Raw genomic sequence first — 16,742 nt, forward strand, 5'->3', positions numbered from 1 at the left:
CATCGGGTTATGCTATACCTTTTTAGAAAGCTCATTTCACGCGCTAACACGTGTTTCATTGATTGTCGTTTCTTTTAAGTTCGTGAATTATAGCGTCGCAAACATGGAGCAAAATAAAGAGAAAATGCGGCATATTTTACAGTACTACTACGATAAAGGCAAAAATGCATCTCAAGCCGCCAATAAAATTTGTGCAGTTTATGGACCCGATACAGTTTCCATTTCCACCGCACAACGATGGTTTCAACGTTTTCGTTCTGGTGTAGAGGTAGTCGAAGATGCGCCACGCTCCGGAAGGCCTGTCGTCGAAAATTACGATAAAATCGCTAAATTGGTCGAAAGAGACCGGCATAGTAGTCATCAAACCGTTATAAACCATTTGAAGAAGCTTGGAGTCACTAAGAAGCTCGATGTATGGGTGCAACACGAATTGATTCAATAAATATACCGCAAGACTTTTTTGACAACCCAATACAATGCTAATTTTAATGTAAAGAAATGTACGCCTACAGATTCGTTTATTTTCTATGCGCAACCGACACGGCATATAATTTATAAGATGGTCGGTATCTATTTGGTATCAAAGCATATACTTAGTATATAAATAAAGATGTATGTATATTAAAATTTACCTAGATTCTAGAGAATAGAGTAAAGCTTGTATTATTACGAGTATGTAAATATGTACACACAATGCTTCAAGCGTAATTTCCGTTGACATAGAAAAAGAGTCAATGTGTCGACGAACCGACAAAGCGTCACAACATTGTATTATTGGTAGAAAATCCGAGCTGTGCCGAAAAAATAAGCGAACGAACGCCGATTGTCACCGCTTCCCTTGCCGCTCTAACAGCTTTACTAACAGACTTGCGTAAATATGTATGTATAAGTAAGTTATTATTTTTCAAATTGAAATCAAACTTTTAAATTAAAAATGTTTCTTTATTGAACATTCTGTCAGAACTGATCTTTCTTTTCTTAACAATACCCAGATCTAGCTGTGGGTTTTCGGCTGCGACGTTGGTTTTATAATTTTAGTTCATGTTTTCCAGATTTTTGTTAGTCTTTGTGGTCTCTTGCTATTCAAGTGGCTAGATATTGTGCAAGTGTTAAAGTTATTTGTATTCTATTCTTCTTGTCCTCAAGTTGGCGTTAGAAGTAAGGAATGTTATTAAATATTGTATTTCTGAGTGGATTGTTATTTAGTGTTTTCGGAGTTTTTTGTTTGGTTATAGTAATTTTTCTAATTTGGCTTAAATTATACATATGTTTTATTATACTACCGTTAAATAATTGTTAAGCTTTTATCTATTTCTACGATTATTGTAATATGTCCTACCTTTCTGAAGTCACACAGTGATTCCTTTCTCTGAACTGGTTTCACAATACATTTTGTTTCTCTTATATTATACATTTTTAGTTTAATTATGTACTGCCGTTAAATAATTGTTAAGCTTTCATCTATTTCTTCTATTGTTGTAATATGTCCTACCTTTCTGAAGTCACACAGCGATTCCTTTCCCTGAACTGGTTTTACAATACATTTTGTTTCTCTTATATTATACATTTTCAGTTTAACAATTTTTTGGTACATTAAACATTTCGTTTTTTGATACAAAAATTTCAGTTGTTTCTAAATAAAATATTAATTTATTTTTCTAACAGGTTCTATTAAACAAGTTTGATAGGTGGTTGGATCTAATTCCGGAATTTTTTCTATATAAGCCATTGCAGTTTTTTTATGAACTTCATCGATTTCTATTTCATTTAAAAGAATGATATTTGTTGTGTTAATCTTTGCCCATTAAATAACATATTTTCTATTTATTGTTCCTTCTTGCATTAATCTAATTAATCTTTGTTGTTGTTTCTGTTTAAGTCTGTCGATATTGTTCTGTCTACTTTTCTCGTATTGTTCGGGATCGGTGGTAACATTTCTGCCAAAAAATACTTCCAATGGTCTTTTTTTGTTACTGAGAGCCCTATCTAGTAAGTCCTCAAACGTACGATGCTCTTGCTTAGTTATCTCGGACAGGGTAGAATGGAATCTCTTGATTTTACCATTGACCGCGCTTTTGTAAGGCGGAGCTGTAAAGATCTCTATGCCCAACTGATCTTTCATCATAAAGGTGATACTTGCAGAGTTAAAAGACTTTTCGTTATCCATTACAATGAATTTTGGAACACCATAGTAAAAGAGTAAGTCATTTAGGGATTTCTTAATATGTCTATTGCTTTTGATTTTATAATCTTTGCTTGCGCTAATTTTGAAAATTCATCTATTTCTGTGAGTATTAATTTTTTTTTCAGTAGAGAATATGCCAATATGAATTATATGTCCTGAGTATTCTGGTATTGGGATTTCTTTCAACTCTGGAATAGGTGGTTTTCTATCATATTTTCCTTCTTTACAAACTTGATATTGTTTCAATAAAATGGTTATTTTCTGTTTCATTTTAGGAAAGTATCTTGTATTTTGTTTTCTTCCGCATTTCTATGGATGGGTTTTTATAATGATTTCGTCTTGATTTGTTTCTGTTATTAAATCTTGGACCTTGGATTGGGTGAATCTTATTCTAATGGATGAGAAATGGTGTGGATATAGTTTCTGTTTTTGCCCATTAAATCTTCTGTTGTGTAGATTCCATTTATGACGGACGGATTAAGATATTGTTTTAATATTGCAATTTATTCAGTGTCAGAAAAGTTTGGTTTGGAAATACGTGTCTGTGAATTGTTGGGAAGGGTAGCGTAAACTTGTAGTCGGGTGGATTTTCTGTATGAATAAATATCTGATTTTTAAATGCATTAATCGGGTTATCAATACTAGGAATAAGATTATGGCCTGAACTCTGAGCACTATTTTGAGTCGCTGTCAATGAGTTTATTTCGTTTTGTTTAGGCATTCGAGATAGCGTGTCAGCTACTATGTTTTTTTCGCTGGGATGGTAAAGTAATTCTCTGTCATATTCATCCAGGTAAGATTTCCATCTTCTAACCGCTATACTGCCTTTCCAGTTGCAATCATGCGTTCGTTTCAGCTGTTCAACGGCTTTTAAGGCTTCGTCACTAAGTTGTTTTGGTTTCTTTGATGAGGCCCCTTTTGATATTCGTCCGACCCTTAATGAATCTCCTATAATATCCTGATAACCCCATGAAAGAGCTAAACTCCTTAAGTGTCTTGGGATGGGTAATTAGCTATGGCTTTTACCTTCTTGGGATTTGTCTCTATGCCCTTGTTTGATATAATGATAATGTTTGGAATGTTATATCAAGATCTTTACAATGCGTTTGTTCGTCCTTACTAAAAACAATTATATCATCTTTGTAGATGTAGCAAATTTTACCTATAAGTTCTCTGAGAATATTATCGAGAGTGCGTTGAAATATAGAAGAAGCATTTTTCAGTCCAAATGGGAGTCTTGTAAATTCATACTTTCCGTTATTTATCGAGAATGCTGTTTTCCCAATATCATTTTCTAACACGGAAAATAATTTGTTATCGCCTAGTTGTGAAAGTACTGCATTTATGTCCGGTATGGGGTATTTGTCTGCTATTGTGACACTGTTTAGTTTCCTGTAGTCGATTACCATTCTGTAATTTGACCAGGTGACCAGGATGGTCGTATATGTAATATTAATGTCTAATAGTTCTTTTATTTGTTTATTTACTTCGTCCTTTAAGGACATTGGTAATTGATAAAATTTTGAATAAACAAGAGAGTTTGTACTTGTACGAATTTCTGCTTTAACGTTTGTGGTGTAGGTCAGTTTTTCATTAGGCTTGGGTATTTGTTTAGTTCTAGAGTGTACAGCTGCTGGCGTATGCCGATGATATTGATATCATCGGCCTCAACACCCGCACCGTTAGTTCTGCTTTCTCCAGACTGAACAAGGAAGCAACGCAAATGGGTCTGACAGTGAACAAGGGCAAGACGAAATATCTCTTGTCATCAAACAAACAGTCGTCGCACTCGCGGCTTAGCTCTCACGTCACTGTTGACAGTCATAATTTTGAAGATGTAGATAATTTGGTCTATGTTTGAACCAGCATTAACACCACCAACAATGTCGGCCTGGAAATCCAACGCAGGATTACTCTTGCCAACATGTGCTACTTCGGACTGAGTAGGCAATTGAAAAGTAAAGTCCTCTCTCGACGAACAAAAGCCAAACTCTATAAGTCGCTCATAATTCCCGTCCTGCTATATGGTGCAGAGGCTTGGACGATGACAACAACCGATGAGTCGGCGTTGCGAGTTTTCGAGAGAAAAGTTCTGCGAAAGATGTATGGTCCTTTGCGCGTTGGCCACGGCGAATATCGCATTCGATGGAACGATGAGCTGTACGAGATATACGACGACATTGACATAGTTCAGCGAATTAAAAGACAGCGGCTACGCTGGCTAGGTCATGTTGTCCGGATGGATGAAAACACTCCAGCTCTGAAAGTATTCGACGCAGTACCCGCCGCGGGAAGCAGAGGAAGAGGAAGACCTCCACTCCGTTGGAAGGACCAAGTGGAGAAGGACCTGGCTTCGCTTGGAATATCCAATTGGCGCCACGTAGCGAAAAGAAGAAACGACTGGCGCGCTGTTGTTGACTCGGCTATAATCGCGTAAGCGGTGTCTACGCCAGTAAAGAAGAAGAAGAGTGCGTGGAAATTAACCGCAAAATACACAATGATTAGTTGCCAAATTTGGTAGGTGTTTTTATGTGGATTCTTTTTAGGGGTTTTTTCTTAAACTTTGGTTCCTCTTTATGTCTTACTTTTTATAATGTTTTATAAATCCTTCTTGTCTAGTTTCTGTATATTCTTTCCTATTCATATTTGCTTTATTGATGTTATACTTCTTATACGAGTTCGGAAAAGGTTGCGATAGATTCATGTTGCGCAACCTTGCGCAACCTTGCTCAATATGAATCTATCGCAACCTTATCTGCGAAGATGTTCGAGTAGCAAGGGAAGCGGTGACAATCGGCGATCGTTTCTTTTGGCACAGTTCGGATTTTCTACCAACAACACAATCTTGCCATGCTTATGCCATTGTTGTTTTTGTAGAACAATGTTTTTGGTTGTTGACATAGTCACATGTGTGCACATATGTATGTCTGTATGCTTGTGCATTATTGAAGTTATACTTCTTTTTCTTGCGTTTGTCTTTCATTTCTGCGAATTCTCAACTATTTTGTGTGACTTTTGGTTGAAATACTCTGCGTTGGCCGTTGAAAAATTAAGGCTATACTTCACAGGATCATTTCTGTAGTTAGTCTTCATTTAAATTTTTTGGAAATCAACCCGCGATGACGAGGTATATCGTTTTATCTGACATCGTGAGGTTTATGAACTTCATTTCTAATTTTGTCTTGTGGCATATTAGAAATGATATTTCTTCGTAAATCGCTCACTTACAACGGATAAAACGACTTCTGAGTGGTGATTCTAATGAATAAATTCTAAGGTTTTACACAAAAATAATGCAGTCAATAAGTACAGTACGCTTATGTATGCTTGCGCATACATCTTTCGCTTGTCTTTCATTTCTGCAAATTCTCAACTAATTTGTGTGACTTTATTTCTTTCGTTTCTGTTTCATTTCTGCGAATTCTTTGTGTGACTTTTAGTTGAAATACTCTGCGTTGGCCGTTGAAAATTTAAGACTATACTTCTCAGGATCATTTCTGTAGTCAGTCCAGAGAACTTAAAAGTATAGAGAAGGTGTAGGGTCGACAGCGATCATTTGATAGATTCAAATTAGGGAATTCACCGCATTTGTTAACATTGTAGGTCGGAATTCGCCTCGCAATTTTAACACTTTTACAATTCTCTCACATATTCTAACCGAGAATATGAAGAGACAGAAATATATATATGTATTTATAAAATGATTTCTTTGATATTCCATAGGATAGAAATATGTATGTAGAACTTTTTTTATTTTTGATTTATTATTTTTCAAATTATGTAATGTAAATTTGAACTTCTTTTATAATAACTCATTTTAAATATATAAAAGATTTACCTAAACATTATGATGATATTTTCACGTTTTGCCGTCGGCATTTCAATTTCTCATGCTTCAATTTTTGCTTTTAACCAAGAAATTGCTTGTATGTATGTGCAATATATGCCTTTGCGTTTTGCCGTCGGCATTTCCATATTGACATGCAAAAGTAATTATGTATTTCATTGTTTCTAGTAGGGGAGCCCGGAGTGCTAAATTTGCAGTTACTGGAGCGTCATGGAGACTTACTAGATTGTCAAGATAACGTTTAAAAAAAAAAGAAAGTCTAAGTGAAGTTTTCCATTTTAGTGGGGAGGAGAGCGGGAAATTGGTGTCAAAAATGTAAAAAAAAAAAACAGTCAAATGAAAATACTCAAGCGCGTCAGTCATTTATGGTATATACGCGCATTGTATTTCTGATAGTCGATATATATTAATCTGACAATCAAGTCAGGGTTGAAGGCCGTAATGACAGGTTAAAAAAAAAAAATAAGTTACTCGAGCGCGTCAGATTTTCTAAGCGAATGTTAATGAACCTCTAAAAAGTGTACCATTTAATATTCTGACAATTTTGACGTGGACAAAAGTCATTTATTGATTTTAAAACTTGTAAAAAAAAGGTGACCTTGAGATACTCGAGACTGTCAGATTTTTATACAGTGGGATGAACTTGATGTCAGAACTTGTACATATATATGTATAGAAAATTTAATAATTTATTAATATGAAAATAGAAAAAATAAAATACAAAAAAAATATGTCAATTTTCGTCATTCGAGTCATCGTCGAAGTTGGTTTCCACTTCTTGAGCTTCCTCGTCATTTTGCATTTCTGTAACCAAGAAAAAATTTGAATTTACAATTTTTTACTTCTTTTATGTCAGTATAGTCTTCGAAAAAGTCTTACCTGCATCAGAAGTATCTCCTAAAATATTAGGTGTTATGACGATGTCCTCGTACGCTTCAGGAAGTTGGTTTCCAACAAACCAAGTCGGCTCCAACTTTCCATCCACGTTTTTCCATCCGTAATCTGTTGGCGACAACTCCGTGAGAATACGATTGTGCGCGTTCCTCCACAAACACGCAATATATTTCGTTCGCAGTAAATGTTGTTGTAGCTCTGATCGGCAGGGTGGTAAGTTACAAGCGTCATAGTTACGCACATTTAATGAGAAGGGTTGAGACGTATCAGTTACCTTGTAGGTTTTATGAAAAATTTCCATTCTAGCACCATTGACATCAGATAGCTTTTTTAATCCGTACATTGACATCAGATAGCTTTTTTAATCCGTACAAATGGCAGATGAAAGATTCTACAGTAGGAAATAATGCTTCAATATCATAATCTGTAGAACCCAAATTTGCAAATGCTTTTTGCATAGTTATAGATCCCATTAAAATATCAAAAGGTCTTTTTTTTCCTCGCCTGTAAAAAGCTGGGTTGTAATCACATCCCGGCAGTGCATGCAGAGCTGGTAGTGCCTGTGACACAAGTGGGCCTAATTTCTCAAAAAGAGTGGAAATGTCGATATATCGGCACAACAACCTCTTAAAATTTCACCAATATTGGTTCAGTCGTATGAAAGTTATGAGCGTACATACATTTTGGCGATTCATTTTTATTTATATAAATTGAAAGGAATAATTTTTTTTCAACATCACAATTTAATACAATATAATAAATAATCTATTACATTAACACTTACTCGTCTATTGTATCAACAGCCCCTATTATGAAAGTGCTAGGAGTAGATATCTCGAGACTCTCTCCAGAAAGTTCTGGTACATTAACACGTGCCTGCTCGCTTTCTGTACCAATTTGAATTTGTCTTCCAAAATCAGATGGTATTTTAAGTGCTGTAAAAAGCTTATAACACTGGGTATGATAGCCATCGTTCAATGAGGTTTCTTCTGACAGTTCAACAGTAGCATAAACGTTGCTCGATTTCCTGACAACCGGCTTCGCTTTGCGATACTCCAAAACAGTTATACATTTATTTAAAGTTTGTGGAGTAAACTTTTTGAATTTTCCACAAATTTCTTCGCCACAGAAAACACATTTTACACTAACGTCACTCATTTTTACAACGAATGTTGGAAAGATTGATTATAAAAAAAATAGCGGCACTTACCCGTTGCTTTGGCGACGACTTTGTTAGCAAAAAAAAACGAATTAAAAGCGGACCTTTTGTCGACGATTTTACCTGTATCGCCCCACGGAAATTGTCAGATTATATGAGTTTCGTGATTCTGACAGAATTACCTTTAAAATGAAAAAAAAAATCTATCGCGCTCGAGTATTTCAAGGTGACGTTTTTTTTTTACAGATTTGTCACCCTGCTATTTCTCTAAGCCAACCTCAAACTGTCAGAATATTGAAATATACACTCGTCTTCATGCATTTAACATACCATCTCTTAATCTGACGCGCTCGAGTTTCCCGAAGGATCGATTTTTTTTCTCTAATCTGACGAACCCCCCCCAACGCACGCCTCCATATTAAGGGCTCATATTTGGTAGGGGTACATAAAAAGGTGCAATGTTTCTCCCCATATAGTTTTCTGACACGCTTAAGTAACTGCAAAAATCCCCTCTTGGTCTCCCCTACTATTCGTTTTGGCCCAATTTTGTATATTAAGACAAGTGCCAATAATTGCGCCGTTAGTTCTGCTTTCTCCAGGCTGGACAAGGAAGCAAAACGAATGGGTCTGGCAGTGAACGAGTGCAAGACGAAATATCTCCTATCATCAAACAAACAGTCGTCGCACTCGCGACTTGGCACTCACGTCACTGTTGACAGTCATAACTTTGAAGTTGTAGATAATTTCGTCTATCTTGGAACCAGCGTAAACACCACCAACAATGTCAGCCTAGAAATCCAACGCAGGATAACTCTTGCCAACAGGTGCTACTTCGGACTGAGTAGGCAATTGAGAAGCAAAGTCCTCTCTCGACAGACAAAAACCAAACTCTATAAGTCACTCATAATTCCCGTCCTGCTATATGGTGCAGAGACTTGGACGATGTCAACAGCGGATGAGTCGACGTTGCGAGTTTTCGAGAGAAAAATTCTGCGAAAGATTTATGGTCCTTTGCGCGTTGGCCACGGCGAATATCGCATTCGATGGAACGATGAGCTGTACGAGATATACGACGACAATAACATAGTTCAGCGAATTTAAAGACAGCGGCTACGCTGGCTAGGTCATGTTGTCCGGATGGATGAAAACACTCCAGCTCTGAAAGTATTCGACGCAGTACCCGCCGGGGGAAGCAGAGGAAGAGGAAGACCTCCACTCCGTTGGAAGGACCAAATGGGGAAGGACCTGGCTTCGCTTGGAATATCCAATTGGCGCCACGTAGCGAAAAGAAGAAACGACTGGCGCGCGGTTGTTAACTCGGCTATAATCGCGTAAGCGGTGTCTACGCCAATTAAGAAGAAGAAGAAGTCAATAATTGCACCAAAATCAAATATATTATATATTCATATGTAAATATGTTTTAAACTTTACATAAAATTGAAGTGTCAATAATTGCGCCACTTTTCATAAAGTTGGAAATTTTGCGCGAATAAGACGTGTGCGGGTTAAGTCGTGAATTTTACTTATATTAATTAATTTGAATGTGCCGAAAAATGCGAAACGAAATTTCAATAAATTTAAGTAAATTTACATGTATTTTCATTTATATTTAATTATCAATAAATTTTTTAAAAATTATTTGCCCTAGTTGTCCATTTTTTTTCTCACACATTTCAGCCGATTTTTGTATAGAAATTAGACCCGCGTAGAAGCAAAATGCGAAACAATCATTCATACATATATTATGTCGTTTGCACATTTGTCTGTATGTTTGCGAAACCAAATGTTCTACAAAAGCATATTTCTATACTTAAACAAAATTATTAGAACCATCGTATATTTCTTACATGCATAAACAAACCATACTTAAGTCAACGCAACCTAAGTGTCAATGGTGGTGTTGGTGGTAAGCGCTTGGAAAGTCAAGATGCTAACACAGGTTCGAATCTCGACAGAATAAATTTTTAATTTTTTGCTTTTAACATCGATATATACAAGATAGGATAGAACATGTATGCCTTTTAACATCGTATACTACACAAATAAACATTTTTCTTACTAATATACATAATATACATATACATAATATTGCTGTGATAAATTTAATTTCTATTAGTAAGAAAAATATTTATTTGTGTAGTATACGATGTTAAAAGGCATACATCTTCTATCCTATCTTGTATATCTGCACATGCTCATGTGAGTGTATGTATACGCTTGTGCGCGTTCAGAAATTGAAATCATAATTTCATCACTTAGCAATATAACGGGTGATTTTTTTGAGGTTAGGATTTTCATGCATTAGTATTTGACAGATCACGTGGGATTTCAGACATGGTGTCAAAGAGAAAGATGCTCAGTATGCTTTGACATTTCATCATGAATAGACTTACTAACGAGCAACGCTTGCAAATCATTGAATTTTATTACCAAAATCAGTGTTCGGTTTTTTTTTTTTTTTTTCGGACAAATTTTGTTCAGCGATGAGGCTCATTTCTGGTTGAATGGCTACGTAAATAAGCAAAATTGCCGCATTTGGGGTGAAGAGCAACCAGAAGCCGTTCAAGAACTGCCCATGCATCCCGAAAAATGCACTGTTTGGTGTGGTTTGTACGCTGGTGGAATCATTGGACCGTATTTTTTCAAAGATGCTGTTGGACGCAACGTTACGGTGAATGGCGATCGCTATCGTTCGATGCTAACAAACTTTTTGTTGCCAAAAATGGAAGAACTGAACTTGGTTGACATGTGGTTTCAACAAGATGGCGCTACATGCCACACAGCTCGCGATTCTATGGCCATTTCGGACAACAATTCATCTCAAGAAATGGACCCGTAAGTTGGCCACCAAGATCATGCGATTTAACGCCTTTAGACTATTTTTTGTGGGGCCACGTCAAGTCTAAAGTCTACAGAAATAAGCCAGCAACTATTCCAGCTTTGGAAGACAACATTTCCGAAGAAATTCGGGCTATTCCGGCCGAAATGCTCGAAAAAGTTGCCCAAAATTGGACTTTCCGAATGGACCACCTAGGACGCAGCCGCGGTCAACATTTAAATGAAATTATCTTCAAAAAGTAAATGTCATGAACCAATCTAACGTTTCAAATAAAGAACCGATGAGATTTTGCAAATTTTATGCGTTTTTTTTTTTTTAAAAAGTTATCAAGCTCTTAAAAAATCACCCTTTACTTATTACATGTGCGCGAGTTAATTTTTACCAGAAGTAAAAATGAGTCAAAAGAATATATTTTGAGCTGCACCGAAATGTGTACTCTTTATTTATACTCTTAAAACTGACTTATTACATCGTTCTTACTTCTATTTATACTAACTAGTATATTTACTTATTACTAAATAGTTGATAGTTTGTCTACATACAGATTAATTATTTGTTTAGGTTTGTTTACATATATATTGTTCGCTCAGATATAATTTCTTTGTTTTAAGATAAGGTTGTCGTGGTATTCAAACTCAATGTTGTTTTGTTACTTCTTTGTCTGGGATTGTTTGTTTTAGTGATAGTGCATTTCAGTTGTTCCAACTCAAGGTTGTTTTGATGCATTCTATTTACTGAAACAAAAGATTGTTTTGTTGTTTGTTACTATTATAAGGAATACGTTCCTTAACTCTCCCCTATGTTAAAATGAAATGTCCTCATTTCAAAACATCTGGGCTTATTATTGTTTTTGCATGTTTCTTATGATGCTTTCTTTTCTATTATAATTTAATTTTTAATTCGCTTAAATTTTCTACAATTCAACCACTTTCTTTTTTCTTATAATTTAGTTTTTAATTAGCGTCAATTTTCTACAATTCAACAACCATTTTCCTTTTTGGCTTGCATTGTTTTCGGTGCCTTGTTTTTGGAATTATTGGCTGTGTTTGTGAACATTTTTACCTTTCGTATGTGTTTGATTTTTTATGTTTATAATTAATACATATTTATACTTAATGATTTTTTCGTGTTACATATAACGTTTCCTTTTAGTTAGTTTTGAATTAGCGATAATTTTCTAGAATTCAACAACAATTTACCATTTTGGCTTGCCTTGTTTTCGGTGCCTTTTTTGGGTAATTGGTGTTGCTTGTGGAAATTTTCACTTTTTGATTGAGGAAAATCTTTGTATAAATTCCTCTTGTTGCTTGTTTATAATTACCATCAATGCAGTTACTTGTGCTTGGAGTTGGGGCATCTTTGCTTCTTCCTAACTTATAATTAACTGTAAAATGTTTCAGGATTCAACGTTGTCCGCTTTTTCAGGGTCTATTGCGAATCTTGCTGAAAGTATTATCCATTATTTCAGGACCTATACTTTTTTACCTTGTTCCACTTTTTCAGGAATTGTCGCTTTCCGCTGTTCCAGGGTCTGTTGTGAACCTTGCTGAATTCGCCGCTGTCAGTTTTTTCAGGATCTGCTTTGATGCATTCTGGATGTATTGTCCGCTGTTATAGGACTTATACTTATATTCATTGCCAATTTTTTCTGCACTTTTTTCAGACATTTAGTGCTGGAAGTCCTACTTCCTGTGGAATTTTTTGATTTAGTCCTTTCGGAATAAAATCTGACCTTTTGGATAGCAAATAAATTTGCCATCCCGGTTGAGCCACCAGTTAATTTTTACATTGAGTAAAAATGAGTCAAAAGAATATATTTCGAGCTGCACCGAAATGTGTACTCTTTATTTATACTCTTAACCCTCTGTGACTGATGTGGTAGTCTAGAAGACACCAACACGCGCAAAAGAGTATTTTGTACCGTTATTTTCCATACATCTACTCTCTCGTTTTCTGTACCTTCTTATTGTGTACTCATGCCTATGTTAGTTTGTTCAGATCGATTGATGTAAGCACACGTGCCATTTTAAGCGATAAAGTGTCTGCGTGTCAACCACATCAATATTAAGGTAGGTGTCTGTGAGACAATCACATCAGTAATTTTGTTATATGTTCATAGTGTCTCCTAAACAACACGTCAGTAAAATTGTTATTTTATAGTTTTGTTATTATGGAGAAATCAAACATATCGCAAGAGCCACATTGTTCTAAGAGAACCTCATGTGGAACTTTTAAAAACCGAAATGAGGTAATACTACAGTGGCTGGAGGAAGAGAGTGAGCATGAGTTCAGGGATATGGATGGTGAATGCAATGACCCCAATTTTCAGCCAGAAACGGCACTTTTAGATAATGATGAAGACAATGAAGAACAACGTGCGACTACCTCTGAGCCACAAAATATTTGTGAAGAAGTGAATCAACATCCAACAAGCGACTACTACAAAGGTAAGAAAGGATTTATGTGGAGTGCAAGAGAGCGACCAAAAACATCTAGAACAGCAGCCCATAACATAGTTAGACTACCAGGTCGTCTGCATACTTTTACCTTTGAAGGATATTTACAGCTTTGGTCCAAAATTTTTGACGAATCCATGTTGGAATGTTTAGTACAATATACTAATCAAAAACTCTGTAACTACCGAGCTAAATTTAATAATACTACAAAGGTGGAACTTATGGATACTTATGTAACGGAAATGAAAGCATTCATTGGACTACTATACTACACTTCAGTTTTTAAATGTAATGACGCAGATCTTCGCACAATATTCGCAACCGATGGCAGTGGCCGTGAAATATTTCGTTGTGGGATGTCAAATTTACGTTTTTCTTCTCGTCTCAAAGACGATCAACTTGCACCAATTTCAAATTTCTTCAACAAATTTATTCTAAACAGTCAATTTCAATATACACCCGGACCATACCTTTGCATCGATGAAATGTTACTGCCGTTTAAAGGTCGCTGCAAGTTTATAATTTACATGCCTCAGAAACCAGCAAAGTATGGCATTAAAATAATGTTGTTAGTCGATACTCGCATATACTACATTTACAATGCTTATATTTATCATGGTAAAAATTCTGACGGCATAGGGTTAAATGAACAGGAAAGGAAATTGGCAGTACCAACTCAGTCTGTGTTAAGACTTGTGAAGGTTGTCGAAAACTCAAACCGGAACATTACGGCTGACAATTGGTTTAGCTCTATACCACTTATGGAAGCTCTGCTGCAAAAGGGATTGACTCTGTGTTAAGACTTGTGAAGGTTGTCGAAAACTCAAACCGGAACATTACGGCTGACAATTGGTTTAGCTCTATACCACTTATGGAAGCTCTGCTGAAAAAGGGATTGACTTACTTAGGAACTCTAAAAAAAAATAAAGTTGAGATACCGCCTTCTATCTTAAGGTTGGTACGCAGCTCTCAAGTAATTGCTCAAGAACAAAAATACATTATTTCTCAAGTAATTTTGACAGCTGGTTACGCATTGTGAATGATCCACATTAGAAGAGCAAGAGAGAATAAACAAAGTAAACAAACTTTGTGCGTATGTATGCATGTATGTATGTGTATGGTAACACAAATATTTTCATTGAGATTTAAGGAATGTTGTTGATGATTGGTTGGCTTTATACAACATTTCAAAATGGAACATACTTTATAATAATGATTTCAACTAATTTAGGATGAATTTGACGATTACTTCGAATTTCCTTCAAGAAATAATTGTTGATTTGATATTTCTTCGCAAAACCAGGTTTGCCATATTCACATTTTATTGAAAAAAAGTATTAAAAATTAGTACTAGCTTTCTTAAGAGCTGCGTACTAGCACAAGTAACTTTATCGCAGGAACGTTTCTGGACCGTTTCTTAAGCGTTTTTTTATATGAAGTTTTTACGTTTCTTGAGAGCTGCGTACTAAGCTTTACCGTGCAAAACTAGAGAAGTCGGGAGTTCAATGTATGGTTTGACGAAAGAATCTACCCTATTATCATATGTACCGAAAAAAATAAAGCTGTTTTGCTGATTTCATCTTCTCACCATTGTCAAGAAATAGACACTGATACAAAAAAACCTGTTATGATAGCAGATTACAACGCTACAAAAGAAGGAGTTGACGAAATTGATAAAAAGTGTTCGGTATATTCATGCAGTAGAAAAACTCGTCGATAGCCTATGGCAATATTTCAAAGAGTACTAGATATGGTTGGTGTTAATGCCTTTGTCTTATATCAAATGTGTACTGACAGTGATGTAAAAATGAGAAGAAAAACATTTATGCTTAATCTGGCAAGAGAATTGGTGCTAGACCATATGAAATTCCGGGTGTACAATGAAAGGTTGCCAAGAGAACCAAAAATGATGCTCACCAGGGTTCTTGGCCAAGATCTACCCCTTCCTCCACCAATTATTCAATCTAATCCACCAAGTGGAAGAAAATTGTGTTCAATTTGTCCCCAAAAAATAAAAAGAGTAACAAGGTATTGCTGTTGTGATTGCTTAAAGCCAATCTGCCTCCAGTGCTCTAAGCCTCTTTGTGAAACCTGCCAGAAAAAGTTGTAGTTTTTATACATATATATATATATATACATATCGCTCATTTGCTGCTAAGTCAAAAAAATCGATTTTCCAGAAAACGCGTTTAAAGTTTTCAACTGACTACAACCTTACACGGTGACTCCAACCTTACACCTCTTCTCAAGCGGAGCATATAAGAGGTATTCATATGAATTTTTCACTCAACATGAAGTATGATATAACGAACAATTCTGCAGCATTAACTCAAAAATCACGTTTTTTGATTTATGCCGGTCTTGCAGCAAATGAGCGATATGATCTCAAGTCTTAAGATTGTTTAACTTAAGTGCAAATTAAGCAAAATCTAAAATTTTTGCTACATAAATTATAACATGAAGTATTTTTTGTTTGTTAAGTTATAGGCTTTAATGTGCCACTTAACATGTTTGATAATTTTTTTTTTACCACTGGATTTATTACTTTTTGATATCAACTGTTAAATTGAAGTCTAATAATAAAAAATTAAAAACATTTTTTCAAAAAAATTTATTTTTGAGTTGTTTTTTGATCTTCTAATACAGGTGTATGTTTTTTGCAGAAAAATCATGTCATAGCGGTAAATAACACATAACACCAATTTTCGCTTTAAATTAAAAAAATACCTTTATAAATAACTAGGAGCGACCCGCCCCGGGTTCGCACGGATGCAATGCTGATGCTAAAGACATTACAGAAAAACTGTGAACATTGCAGTGGATGTTGTTACATACACATAGCGGCTTCGCACGGGCACTCAACATGACATTTACACAAATATTCACAATTTTTTGCGTCGAATTTAAAAAAAAATATGAAATTTAATTCTTATATATTATTTAAGATTTTTTTGTGCTTTTTTCATTGTCTTATATTTTTTTTGTTTTTGTTTTTGTATTTTTTATTAGTGTTTTTTATATTTTTTTACGTTTTAATTTTTTTGTTTAATACATTTCTTTTGTTTGTTTTTTCTCAATATCAGGTTTTTTTGTTTATATTTTTAATTATTGCAAAGAGGTCATAATCCCAAAAGAAAAACCTTTTATTGTGTTAGAGCTTCCCTATAAACTATATTTGATGTTGTTTTATTCTGTGGCAACAAAATAAATTGATTTTCAGGGGCTCCGACCCGCGATAGTCCAATATACATTTGACCGTGAGGAAAACATTTCTTTCGCAGGTCGATCCCTACTAATTCGAAGGTTTGACCTTGGGACTTGTTAATCGTTAATGCGAAAGATGTTTTTACCGGAAATTGAAG

The 16,742-nt window shown here is 35.3% G+C and overlaps 2 pseudogenes; both read left to right on the forward strand.

Moving 5' to 3' along the window:
• The first annotated feature begins 5,236 nt into the window (after positions 1-5,236).
• Positions 5,237-5,439, forward strand: LOC125776046 (small nucleolar RNA U3; annotated as a pseudogene).
• Positions 5,440-5,657: 218 nt separating this feature from the next.
• Positions 5,658-5,724, forward strand: LOC125776008 (small nucleolar RNA U3; annotated as a pseudogene).
• Positions 5,725-16,742: the final 11,018 nt, after the last annotated feature.

This window comes from Bactrocera dorsalis, chromosome 1, assembly GCF_023373825.1.
Source record: "Bactrocera dorsalis isolate Fly_Bdor chromosome 1, ASM2337382v1, whole genome shotgun sequence".
NCBI lineage: Eukaryota > Metazoa > Arthropoda > Insecta > Diptera > Tephritidae > Bactrocera > Bactrocera dorsalis.